At 39.2% G+C, this 13,588-nt stretch overlaps 6 non-coding genes across 6 annotated transcripts; 1 reads left to right on the top strand and 5 right to left on the bottom strand.

Moving 5' to 3' along the window:
- Positions 1–459: 459 nt before the first annotated feature.
- TRNAR-CCU (transfer RNA arginine (anticodon CCU)) lies at positions 460–532 on the bottom strand. Its single transcript has one exon. It is a non-coding gene; the product is annotated as a tRNA-Arg (tRNA).
- A 1,124-nt stretch (positions 533–1,656) lies between these two features.
- TRNAR-CCU (transfer RNA arginine (anticodon CCU)) lies at positions 1,657–1,729 on the bottom strand. Its single transcript has one exon. It is a non-coding gene; the product is annotated as a tRNA-Arg (tRNA).
- Positions 1,730–3,975: 2,246 nt separating this feature from the next.
- On the bottom strand, positions 3,976–4,058 carry TRNAL-CAG (transfer RNA leucine (anticodon CAG)). The gene has a single exon. It is a non-coding gene; the product is annotated as a tRNA-Leu (tRNA).
- A 4,922-nt stretch (positions 4,059–8,980) lies between these two features.
- On the bottom strand, positions 8,981–9,063 carry TRNAL-CAG (transfer RNA leucine (anticodon CAG)). Its single transcript has one exon. It is a non-coding gene; the product is annotated as a tRNA-Leu (tRNA).
- A 1,726-nt stretch (positions 9,064–10,789) lies between these two features.
- TRNAF-GAA (transfer RNA phenylalanine (anticodon GAA)) lies at positions 10,790–10,862 on the top strand. The gene has a single exon. It is a non-coding gene; the product is annotated as a tRNA-Phe (tRNA).
- Positions 10,863–11,333: 471 nt separating this feature from the next.
- On the bottom strand, positions 11,334–11,416 carry TRNAL-CAG (transfer RNA leucine (anticodon CAG)). Its single transcript has one exon. It is a non-coding gene; the product is annotated as a tRNA-Leu (tRNA).
- Between the last annotated feature and the right edge of the window lie 2,172 nt (positions 11,417–13,588).

The raw sequence follows: 13,588 nt of genomic DNA, 5'->3' as shown, positions 1-13,588 counted from the left end.
TGTTGCGGAGCCTCCACCCAGCTCTTGTCAGTTGGTTTACAAAAGGTAGTGTATGATGTTTTCGTCCATTAGGGGTCGACATGGAAGAACATCTTTCTCACTCGGCAGAGAGATAACGCACACAAAGTTGAAGAATGGAAAAGCCAACAAGGCACGTTTATTCCAGGGAATTATGTTTATGATAGGGGTATGTGAATAAAATGAATGTAGTAATTGTAAAAAGGGTGACTTGATAAATAAATCACTGTGAAACGGCAGTATAAAACATGATGTCTGATATACAGTAGCGTTCAGCAACAGATACTATGCGTCTTAGGTAAAGCTAATCGTTCCTAAGTAGGATATTTAATACATAAAGAAATAGTTCACATACATTCACAGTGATGGGCTTTTTTAGCAAAGCACATTAATGACCAGATAACCTGGTTGCAGCATTTTTGTAGTAAAAAAAAAATGTTTCACCCCAGATGGGACTCGAACCCACAATCCCTGGCTTAGGAGGCCAGTGCCTTATCCATTAGGCCACTGGGGCAGGTTCATGTACTACTATTGACAACTGACTTTCAAATAGAGATCTGCTATCTGGGTTACATTGATATTTATCCTAAAACAATACTTAATAATATTACATAAATGTAATTTGTTTTATAAGCGTATATTCTAATAGGATTAGTAGGGATACTGTTATACTGGAGGATATGGACCCGATACATCCAAACTAATAGCTTTGTATGAGCACAATTAAGTATGACAAGATAGATTTCCCACAGGACAACCCATGGACAGATTAAAGTAATAGCTTTTATCTGTAAGTCACAGGATTTCAGCAGGTATATGGAGGTTGAGGTTCTTGCAGGAATAGAGGAGGATCCTTCAGTAGAGTAGCGTTTCTTGCTTAATAGTAGCATTTGAACAAGCTGTAATGCATTACTAAAAGGTAGTGAGGGTACACACACATAAATACTGATGAATAATTTACCCCAACCAACTCAAGTTTCACATTCTGTTTGTGTATATGCGTCCTGCTGACCTCAGGTTGTCTGGCTATTCTGCCTCCAGAGCTACATACATCAAGTGCACCACCCATGAGTGTCACACTTATCATGTCTGTCGGGTGTCATCTCACGGGCATCGCCTGGTCACCTGCAGCATTCATGATAACTGTATCACAGTTTGTAAATAAACAGTTTCTGTCTGTTCTGCTGCATGGGTGCAGCCATATTGGATTCTTCCATGTGATCTTCTCAGTCCAACCAGATTACAGCAGCTGTGCTCACATGTCCTGTGCAGCCTTTTGGCAGTGGGAGCATCCTAGTTAAACCAGCCCCTGAGTCCAGCTCATAGCCAGAACAACTTTCCTTCTCCTGGAGATAGTGCCTTGGCTCTAGGCTTCAGTGGTTTCCTTCGCTGCTCCATTTTCCAAAGACCCTGTTTCTCAGCAAGAACTCAGCACTCTCCAAAGCAAGAATTCAGTCTACACCAAGTGCCTGCTTCCAAGCAAGTGTTCAGCTTACACCAAGTGCCTGCCTCTAAGCATGTGTAAGTGATTATGTCATTTTGTTTATATCTTGAAATAAAAACAATATATTTTTTGGAGGGAAAGTATATGATTCTGTGCTTTAGGCATTATTGTTATTTGTAGTATAAAACTCATACCACCCCAGATGGGACTTGAACCCACAATCCCTGGCTTAGGAGGCCAGTGCCTTATCCATTAGGCCACTGGGGCTTCACATAGCATGTTCTGAATGATACCTAACTTGGATAGAGGTTTTGCATTTCAATTCATTTGATGTTTCCAAACTTTCACACAAAAACTTAAACCATTTACACAAGCTCTCTTTCGTTTAGCTTGTCCACATCAATACACAGTGAGAAAGTTTCTTCTAGTTAACTCATTTTATACTTCAGTGACGTAAATAGGGGAGATGTTGACCCCTCAAATGGGAAACAGCAAACTTAATCCTTGTGGTGTCCCACTGCAAAAAGAAGAAACCTTTGATTTTCGTGGCCAATGAAACATGAAGGTATGCAACTATCAAGTATATGGAAACCATCCAATTTTCAGTGCTGAAGAATTCCATCATAGTCGATAGAGATTTCGCTTGAATTTCTTTACTTCCTACTTTTGTTCAATATCTTTCTATCTAGTACTGGCTTTATTTCTTTGATTGTTTTACTTGCCAGAAATATAGGTGAATAGAAGCCTTGAAATCGCTGCTCTTTTACAACAAAATTGAATTGTCTGCTCCTTCACTAGTTGACTTACATATCGGAACACAATTTCCTTTCTATCTGTTGCCTTTGAGCGAGAGGTATTAAAAAAATAATTCCTTCACAGTGTAAACTTTGAATCGGGGTTTGTATCCAGTTGCCTTTGTAGAAATAACTCATTTAATAGAAATGTTCTCTACCCAGACCTGCCTAAAGAGCTAAAGTATTTTCCCTACAGTAGACTCCAGGGAGGTCAACCCTTCAGAATGGTTCCCCCGTCTTTACTGAACAGCTAACCTCTACTGCTTCCATCAAGAGGGGAACTGGATCCCTTTCAATGTTCCTGTTAAATATTATTTTGTCCACTTATACGTTCTTGACACCTTCATCTGATCCTGATGAAGGCGTTGGCCTGCGATAGGCCTCTGTCTTCTATTTCCTTTTCCACAGGAATTTAACCAGTTTTTTTTCTTCAATCACTATCGCAATCACTTCTTCTAACTCCTTGCCAAACGATAAAGAACCATCATATAGCATGGCAAGAATCTGTCTAGAAGAAAGGTTCGCTGAACATGGATTCAACCAAAGGGCCATTCTGGCTTTGTCTGAAAGCAGTCTAATTTGCGGCTGTGTCCTGACAAGATACACTGCAGGCTCTGAGAAGACCTTTGATGTCAGTTGTATCTCATCTAGAGGGACAATAATACTTGCTGTTACCTGTCTGTACTCGAAAATAATGCAAGTGCTGGATGACGGGTAGCTCACGCAATACAGAATTACTTCTTCGGTTCTCTTCCAGTCTTCCTATCTATAATGTCCGGGGAAATAGACGGAATCTTCCATAGGTAATATGACATGACCAGCAAGTTGAATGATATCCGCATCATCTAGAGGACCGGAATATATGTTTACTTCTGGTTCCTCTGTTGAATATAATGCAGGAAAGCTGTTATACACTATTCACTTTATTCAACTTTTCCCATTCATCCAAAATTACTTCCCTATTTCTTCTGTTTTAAGAGATTAAGTGCTTGATCCATGTACATAGCCTGGCTTTAGATTAGCTTATCAGCATCAATACACAGCGATAAGTGTCCTCTAGCTTACTCTCTTTATTCTCTTCTTCGTGAAATATTCTTTTTTAAACAAACAATAATCTGTTGTCAGAAAAGAGCTGATCACAGTTCTCTGTGACGTCTTCCACGGTTCAGCACACAGCTGAAATAGCTCAGATGGGAGAGCGTTAGACTGAAGATCAAAAGGTCCCTGATTCGATCCCGGGTTTCGGCAGATCTTTTTAGTCTTTCAAAAACGTACAGAAAGTCATTTCAATTTCAGAGCAATGAAATATATAACCCACTGAAAACCAAATAAAGACACCTCATGACAACTCTTTGTTCATCAGAGCTTCAAATATGTGGGATTTCTTGTCACATGATAAGTCATGGATATTAAAGACATCAGAAGTGTGTGTTTTCTGTAAAGGAATGGACATTGCACTGCAGTGCAGGACAGAGCGTCATGTCACATTGATTTGAATTATAGGATGATTCCCAAAAAACTGATGATACACCTTCCCAATTTAAATGTGGACTTTATCCAGCAATTCCATTCAATTCCAGTCAGTGTAGGTGAAGTGAAGAGAAGAAATAAAGCAGCTCAATATAATATTTTAAAATATCCTAGAATAATATTTAGCCATATATCTATGACACTACTTTCAGTGTAAAATAGTTTTAAAAAGAGTCCATAAAAGATAGATGTCAGAAGTGGGATTCGAACCCACGCCTCCAGAGGAGACTGCGACCTGAACGCAGCGCCTTAGACCGCTCGGCCATCCTGACCTGGTGCAAAATGTTTCCTTTAACTCCTTGCAGACCGTGATATTATACTTCAGTGACGTAAATAGGGGAGATGTTGACCCCTCAAATGGGGAACAGCAAACTTAATCCTTGTGGTGTCCCACTGCAAAAGGAAGAAACCTTTGATTTTCGTGGCCAATGAAACATGAAGGTATGCAACTATCAAGTATATGGAAACCATCCAATTTTCAGTGCTGAAGAATTCCATCATAGTCGATAGAGATTTCGCTTGAATTTCTTTACTTCCTACTTTTGTTCAATATCTTTCTATCTAGTACTGGCTTTATTTCTTTGATTGTTTTACTTGCCAGAAATATAGGTGAATAGAAGCCTTGAAATCGCTCCTCTTTTACAACAAAATTGAATTGTCTGCTCCTTCAGTAGTTGACTTACATATCGGAACACAATTTCCTTTCTATCTGTTGCCTTTGAGCGAGAGGTATTAAAAAAATAATTCCTTCACAGTGTAAACTTTGAATCGGGTTTGTATCCAGTTGCCTTTGTAGAAATAACTCATTTACTAGAAATGTTCTCTACCCAGACCTGCCTAAAGAGCTAAAGTATTTCCCCTACAGTAGACTCCAGGGAGGTCAACCCTTCAGAATGGTTCCCCCATCTTTACTGAACAGCTAACCTCTACTGCTTCCATCAAGAGGGGAACTGAGTCCCTTTCAATGTTCCTGTTAAATATTATTTTGTCCACTTATACGTTCTTGACTCCTTCATCTGATCCTGATGAAGGCGTTGGCCTGCGATAGGCCTCTGTCTTCTATTTCCTTTTCCACAGGAATTTAACCAGTTTTTTTCTTTAATCACTATCGCAATCACTTCTTCTAACTCCTTGCCAAACGATAAAGAACCATCATATAGCATGGCAAGAATCTGTCTAGAAGAAAGGTTCGCTGAACATGGATTCAACCAAAGGGCCATTCTGGCTTTGTCTGAAAGCAGTCTAATTTGCGGCTGTGTCCTGACAAGATACACTGCAGGCTCTGAGAAGACTTTTGATGTCAGTTGTATCTCATCTAGAGCGACAATAATACTTGCTGTTACCTGTCTCTACTCAAAAATAATGCAAGTGCTGGATGACGGGTAGCTCACGCAATACAGAATTACTTCTTCGGTTCTCTTCCAGTCTTCCTATCTATAATGTCCGGGGAAATAGACGGAATCTTCCATAGGTAATATGACATGACCAGCAAGTTGAATGATATCCGCATCATCTAGAGGACCAGAAGATATGTTTACTTCTGGTTCCTTTGTTGGATATAGTGCAGGAAAGCTGTTATTCACTATTGACTTTATTCAACTTTTCCCATTCATCCAGAATGCTCTTTTGAATCTCACGGAGAAGCGGAATTGTGTATTTCTCAAGATCAGGATAGATAATTTTTCTTGCTGTGAACGAGAGCTCTCATGATCCTCCAGAAATAAGGCTTGCCTGATTGTTCTAAAATAAGGGTAAATAAAGGTACAATCAAGATCAAAGGGATTACAGTCCTCTTCCTCTTCAACGGAAGAAGCCCTCGATGAAGAAGCAGGCATAATTTGGGATCGAATGAAACTCCTGGAATCTCCTCCTGGTCTAGACTAGTTTGAGAATTAATCCATTTCTAGCTGGACCCATAGGTAATATGACATAACCAGCAAGTTGAATGATATCCGCATCATCTAGAGGACCGGAAGATATGTTTACTTCTGGTTCCTTTGTTGGATATAGTGCAGGAAAGCTGTTATTCACTATTGACTTTATTCAACTTTTCCCATTCATCCAGAATGCTCTTTTGAATGACATGACCAGCAAGTTGAATGATATCAGCATCATCTAGAGGACCGGAATATATGTTTACTTCTGGTTCCTCTGTTGAATATAATGCAGGAAAGCTGTTATTCACTATTCACTTTATTCAACTTTTCCCATTCATCCAAAATGCTCTTTTGAATGACATGACCAGCAAGTTGAATGATATCCGCATCATCTAGAGGACCGGAATATATGTTTACTTCTGGTTCCTCTGTTGAATATAATGCAGGAAAGCTGTTATTCACTATTCACTTTATTCAACTTTTCCCATTCATCCAAAATTACTTCCCTATTTCTTCTGTTTTAAGAGATTAAGTGCTTGATCCATGTACATAGCCTGGCTTTAGATTAGCTTATCAGCATCAATACACAGCGATAAGTGTCCTCTAGCTTACTCTCTTTATTCTCTTCTTCGTGAAATATTCTTTTTAGTCTTTTTAGTCTTTCAAAAACGTACAGAAAGTCATTTCAATTTCAGAGCAATGAAATATATAACCCACTGAAAACCAAATAAAGACACCTCATGACAACTCTTTGTTCATCAGAGCTTCAAATATGTGGGATTTCTTGTCACATGATAAGTCATGGATATTAAAGACATCAGAAGTGTGTGTTTTCTGTAAAGGAATGGACATTGCACTGCAGTGCAGGACAGAGCGTCATGTCACATTGATTTGAATTATAGGATGATTCCCAAAAAACTGATGATACACCTTCCCAATTTAAATGTGGACTTTATCCAGCAATTCCATTCAATTCCAGTCAGTGTAGGTGAAGTGAAGAGAAGAAATAAAGCAGCTCAATATAATATTTTAAAATATCCTGGAATAATATTTAGCCATATATCTATGACACTACTTTCAGTGTAAAATAGTTTTAAAAAGAGTCCATAAAAGATAGATGTTAGAAGTGGGATTCGAACCCACGCCTCCAGAGGAGACTGTGACCTGAACGCAGCGTCTTAGACCGCTCGGCCATCCTGACCTGGTGCAAAATGTTTCCTTTAACTCCTTGCAGACCGTGATATTATACTTCAGTGACGTAAATAGGGGAGATGTTGACCCCTCAAATGGGGAACAGCAAACTTAATCCTTGTGGTGTCGCACTGCAAAAGGAAGAAACCTTTGATTTTCGTGGCCAATGAAACATGAAGGTATGCAACTATCAAGTATATGGAAACCATCCAATTTTCAGTGCTGAAGAATTCCATCATAGTCGATAGAGATTTCGCTTGAATTTCTTTACTTCCTACTTTTGTTCAATATCTTTCTATCTAGTACTGGCTTTATTTCTTTGATTGTTTTACTTGCCAGAAATATAGGTGAATAGAAGCCTTGAAATCGCTGCTCTTTTACAACAAAATTGAATTGTCTGCTCCTTCAGTAGTTGACTTACATATCGGAACACAATTTCCTTTCTATCTGTTGCCTTTGAGCGAGAGGTATTAAAAAAATAATTCCTTCACAGTGTAAACTTTGAATCGGGGTTTGTATCCAGTTGCCTTTGTAGAAATAACTCATTTACTAGAAATGTTCTCTACCCAGACCTGCCTAAAGAGCTAAAGTATTTCCCCTACAGTAGACTTCAGGGAGGTCAACCCTTCAGAATGGTTCCCCCATCTTTACTGAACAGCTAACCTCTACTGCTTCCATCAAGAGGGGAACTGAGTCCCTTTCAATGTTCCTGTTAAATATTATTTTGTCCACTTATACGTTCTTGACTCCTTCATCTGATCCTGATGAAGGCGTTGGCCTGCGATAGGCCTCTGTCTTCTATTTCCTTTTCCACAGGAATTTAACCAGTTTTTTTCTTCAATCACTATCGCAATCACTTTTTCTAACTCCTTGCCAAACGATAAAGAACCATCATATAGCATGGCAAGAATCTGTCTAGAAGAAAGGTTCGCTGAACATGGATTCAACCAAAGGGCCATTCTGGCTTTGTCTGAAAGCAGTCTAATTTGCGGCTGTGTCCTGACAAGATACACTGCAGGCTCTGAGAAGACCTTTGATGTCAGTTGTATCTCATCTAGAGCGACAATAATACTTGCTGTTACCTGTCTGTACTCGAAAATAATGCAAGTGCTGGATGACGGGTAGCTCACGCAATACAGAATTACTTCTTCGGTTCTCTTCCAGTCTTCCTATCTATAATGTCCGGGGAAATAGACGGAATCTTCCATAGGTAATATGACATGACCAGCAAGTTGAATGATATCCGCATCATCTAGAGGACCGGAATATATGTTTACTTCTGGTTCCTCTGTTGAATATAATGCAGGAAAGCTGTTATTCACTATTCACTTTATTCAACTTTTCCCATTCATCCAAAATTACTTCCCTATTTCTTCTGTTTTAAGAGATTAAGTGCTTGATCCATGTACATAGCCTGGCTTTAGATTAGCTTATCAGCATCAATACACAGCGATAAGTGTCCTCTAGCTTACTCTCTTTATTCTCTTCTTCGTGAAATATTCTTTTTTAAACAAACAATAATCTGTTGTCAGAAAAGAGCTGATCACAGTTCTCTGTGACGTCTTCCACGGTACAGCACACAGCTGAAATAGCTCAGATGGGAGAGCGTTAGACTGAAGATCAAAAGGTCCCTGATTCGATCCCGGGTTTCGGCAGATCTTTTTAGTCTTTCAAAAACGTACAGAAAGTCATTTCAATTTCAGAGCAATGAAATATATAACCCACTGAAAACCAAATAAAGACACCTCATGACAACTCTTTGTTCATCAGAGCTTCAAATATGTGGGATTTCTTGTCACATGATAAGTCATGGATATTAAAGACATCAGAAGTGTGTGTTTTCTGTAAAGGAATGGACATTGCACTGCAGTGCAGGACAGAGCGTCATGTCACATTGATTTGAATTATAGGATGATTCCCAAAAAACTGATGATACACCTTCCCAATTTAAATGTGGACTTTATCCAGCAATTCCATTCAATTCCAGTCAGTGTAGGTGAAGTGAAGAGAAGAAATAAAGCAGCTCAATATAATATTTTAAAATATCCTAGAATAATATTTAGCCATATATCTATGACACTACTTTCAGTGTAAAATAGTTTTAAAAAGAGTCCATAAAAGATAGATGTCAGAAGTGGGATTCGAACCCACGCCTCCAGAGGAGACTGCGACCTGAACGCAGCGCCTTAGACCGCTCGGCCATCCTGACCTGGTGCAAAATGTTTCCTTTAACTCCTTGCAGACCGTGATATTATACTTCAGTGACGTAAATAGGGGAGATGTTGACCCCTCAAATGGGAAACAGCAAACTTAATCCTTGTGGTGTCCCACTGCAAAAGGAAGAAACCTTTGATTTTCGTGGCCAATGAAACATGAAGGTATGCAACTATCAAGTATATGGAAACCATCCAATTTTCAGTGCTGAAGAATTCCATCATAGTCGATAGAGATTTCGCTTGAATTTCTTTACTTCCTACTTTTGTTCAATATCTTTCTATCTAGTACTGGCTTTATTTCTTTGATTGTTTTACTTGCCAGAAATATAGGTGAATAGAAGCCTTGAAATCGCTCCTCTTTTACAACAAAATTGAATTGTCTGCTCCTTCAGTAGTTGACTTACATATCGGAACACAATTTCCTTTCTATCTGTGCCTTTGAGCGAGAGGTATTAAAAAAATAATTCCTTCACAGTGTAAACTTTGAATCGGGGTTTGTATCCAGTTGCCTTTGTAGAAATAACTCATTTACTAGAAATGTTCTCTACCCAGACCTGCCTAAAGAGCTAAAGTATTTCCCCTACAGTAGACTCCAGGGAGGTCAACCCTTCAGAATGGTTCCCCCATCTTTACTGAACAGCTAACCTCTACTGCTTCCATCAAGAGGGGAACTGGGTCCCTTTCAATGTTCCAGTTAAATATTATTTTGTCCACTTATACGTTCTTGACTCCTTCATCTGATCCTGATGAAGGCGTTGGCCTGCGATAGGCCTCTGTCTTCTATTTCCTTTTCCACAGGAATTTAACCAGTTTTTTTTCTTCAATCACTATCGCAATCACTTCTTCTAACTCCTTGCCAAACGATAAAGAACCATCATATAGCATGGCAAGAATCTGTCTAGAAGAAAGGTTCGCTGAACATGGATTCAACCAAAGGGCCATTCTGGCTTTGTCTGAAAGCAGTCTAATTTGCGGCTGTGTCCTGACAAGATACACTGCAGGCTCTGAGAAGACCTTTGATGTCAGTTGTATCTCATCTAGAGCGACAATAATACTTGCTGTTACCTGTCTGTACTCAAAAATAATGCAAGTGCTGGATGACGGGTAGCTCACGCAATACAGAATTACTTCTTTGGTTCTCTTCCAGTCTTCCTATCTATAATGTCCGAGGAAATAGACGGAATCTTCCATAGGTAATATGACATGACCAGCAAGTTGAATGATATCCGCATCATCTAGAGGACCGGAAGATATGTTTACTTCTGGTTCCTTTGTTGGATATAGTGCAGGAAAGCTGTTATTCACTATTGACTTTATTCAACTTTTCCCATTCATCCAGAATGCTCTTTTGAATGACATGACCAGCAAGTTGAATGATATCCGTATCATCTAGAGGACCGGAATATATGTTTACTTCTGGCTCCTCTGTTGGATATAATGCAGGAAAGCTGTTATTCACTATTCACTTTATTCAACTTTTCCCATTCATCCAGAATTACTTCCCTATTTCTTCTGTTTTAAGAGATTAAGTGCTTGATCCATGTACATAGCCTGGCTTTAGATTAGCTTATCAGCATCAATACACAGCGATAAGTGTCCTCTAGCTTACTCTCTTTATTCTCTTCTTCGTGAGATATTCTTTTTTAAACAAACAATAATCTGTTGTCAGAAAAGAGCTGATCACAGTTCTCTGTGACGTCTTCCACGGTTCAGCACACAGCCGAAATAGCTCAGTTGGGAGAGCGTTAGACTGAAGATCTAAAGGTCCCTGGTTCGATCCCGGGTTTCGGCAGATCTTTTTAGTCTTTCAAAAACGTACAGAAAGTCATTTCAATTTCAGAGCAATGAAATATATAACCCACTGAAAACCAAATAAAGACACCTCATGACAACTCTTTGTTCATCAGAGCTTCAAATATGTGGGATTTCTTGTCACATGATAAGTCATGGATATTAAAGACATCAGAAGTGTGTGTTTTCTGTAAAGGAATGGACATTGCACTGCAGTGCAGGACAGAGCGTCATGTCACATTGATTTGAATTATAGGATGATTCCCAAAAAACTGATGATACACCTTCCCAATTTAAATGTGGACTTTATCCAGCAATTCCATTCAATTCCAGTCAGTGTAGGTGAAGTGAAGAGAAGAAATAAAGCAGCTCAATATAATATTTTAAAATATTCTAGAATAATATTTAGCCATATATCTATGACACTACTTTCAGTGTAAAATAGTTTTAAAAAGAGTCCATAAAAGATAGATGTCAGAAGTGGGATTCGAACCCACGCCTCCAGAGGAGACTGCGACCTGAACGCAGCGCCTTAGACCGCTCGGCCATCCTGACCTGGTGCAAAATATTTCCTTTAACTCCTTGCAGACCGTGATATTACACTTCAGTGACGTAAATAGGGGAGATGTTGACCCCTCAAATGGGAAACAGCAAACTTAATCCTTGTGGTGTCCCACTGCAAAAGGAAGAAACCTTTGATTTTCGTGGCCAATGAAACATGAAGGTATGCAACTATCAAGTATATGGAAACCATCCAATTTTCAGTGCTGAAGAATTCCATCATAGTCGATAGAGATTTCGCTTGAATTTCTTTACTTCCTACTTTTGTTCAATATCTTTCTATCTAGTACTGGCTTTATTTCTTTGATTGTTTTACTTGCCAGAAATATAGGTGAATAGAAGCCTTGAAATCGCTCCTCTTTTACAACAAAATTGAATTGTCTGCTCCTTCACTAGTTGACTTACATATCGGAACACAATTTCCTTTCTATCTGTTGCCTTTGAACGAGACGTATTAAAAAAATAATTCCTTCACAGGGTAAACTTTGAATTGGGGTTTGTATCCAGTTGCCTTTGTAGAAAGAACTCATTTAATAGAAATGTTCTCTACCCAGACCTGCCTAAAGAGCTAAAGTATTTCCCCTACAATAGACTCAAGGGAGGTCAACCCTTCAGAATGGTTCCCCCGTCTTTACTGAACAGCTAACCTCTACTGCTTCCATCAAGAGGGGAACTGGGTCCCTTTCAATGTTCCAGTTAAATATTATTTTGTCCACTTATACGTTCTTGACTCCTTCATCTGATCCTGATGAAGGCGTTGGCCTGCGATAGGCCTCTGTCTTCTATTTCCTTTTCCACAGGAATTTAACCAGTTTTTTTTCTTCAATCACTATCGCAATCACTTCTTCTAACTCCTTGCCAAACGATAAAGAACCATCATATAGCATGGCAAGAATCTGTCTAGAAGAAAGGTTCGCTGAACATGGATTCAACCAAAGGGCCATTCTGGCTTTGTCTGAAAGCAGTCTAATTTGCGGCTGTGTCCTGACAAGATACACTGCAGGCTCTGAGAAGACCTTTGATGTCAGTTGTATCTCATCTAGAGCGACAATAATACTTGCTGTTACCTGTCTGTACTCAAAAATAATGCAAGTGCTGGATGACGGGTAGCTCACGCAATACAGAATTACTTCTTTGGTTCTCTTCCAGTCTTCCTATCTATAATGTCCGAGGAAATAGACGGAATCTTCCATAGGTAATATGACATGACCAGCAAGTTGAATGATATCCGCATCATCTAGAGGACCGGAAGATATGTTTACTTCTGGTTCCTTTGTTGGATATAGTGCAGGAAAGCTGTTATTCACTATTGACTTTATTCAACTTTTCCCATTCATCCAGAATGCTCTTTTGAATCTCACGGAGAAGCGGAATTGTGTATTTCTCAAGATCAGGATAGATAATTTTTCTTGCTGTGAACGAGAGCTCTCAGGATCCTCCAGAAATAAGGCTTGCCTGATTGTTCTAAAATAAGGGTAAATAAAGGTACAATCAAGAACTTTTGTTCAATATCTTTCTATCTAGTACTGGCTTTATTTCTTTGATTGTTTTACTTGCCAGAAATATAGGTGAATAGAAGCCTTGAAATCGCTCCTCTTTTACAACAAAATTGAATTGTCTGCTCCTTCACTAGTTGACTTACATATCGGAACACAATTTCCTTTCTATCTGTTGCCTTTGAACGAGACGTATTAAAAAAATAATTCCTTCACAGGGTAAACTTTGAATCGGGGTTTGTATCCAGTTGCCTTTGTAGAAAGAACTCATTTAATAGAAATGTTCTCTACCCAGACCTGCCTAAAGAGCTAAAGTATTTCCCCTACAATAGACTCCAGGGAGGTCAACCCTTCAGAATGGTTCCCCCGTCTTTACTGAACAGCTAACCTCTACTGCTTCCATCAAGAGGGGAGCTGGGTCCCTTTCAATGTTCCTGTTAAATATTATTTTGTCCACTTATACGTTCTTGACTCCTTCATCTGATCCTGATGAAGGCGTTGGCCTGCGATAGGCCTCTGTCTTCTATTTCCTTTTCCACAGGAATTTAACCAGTTTTTTTTCTTCAATCACTATCGCAATCACTTCTTCTAACTCCTTGCCAAACGATTAAGAACCATCATATAGCATGGCAAGAATCTATCTAGAAGAAAGGTTCGCTGAACATGGATT

Source organism: Mixophyes fleayi, chromosome 11 (genome assembly GCF_038048845.1).
Source record: "Mixophyes fleayi isolate aMixFle1 chromosome 11, aMixFle1.hap1, whole genome shotgun sequence".
In the NCBI taxonomy this organism is placed as follows: domain Eukaryota; kingdom Metazoa; phylum Chordata; class Amphibia; order Anura; family Limnodynastidae; genus Mixophyes; species Mixophyes fleayi.
This window is presented reverse-complemented; position numbering and strand designations above follow the sequence as displayed.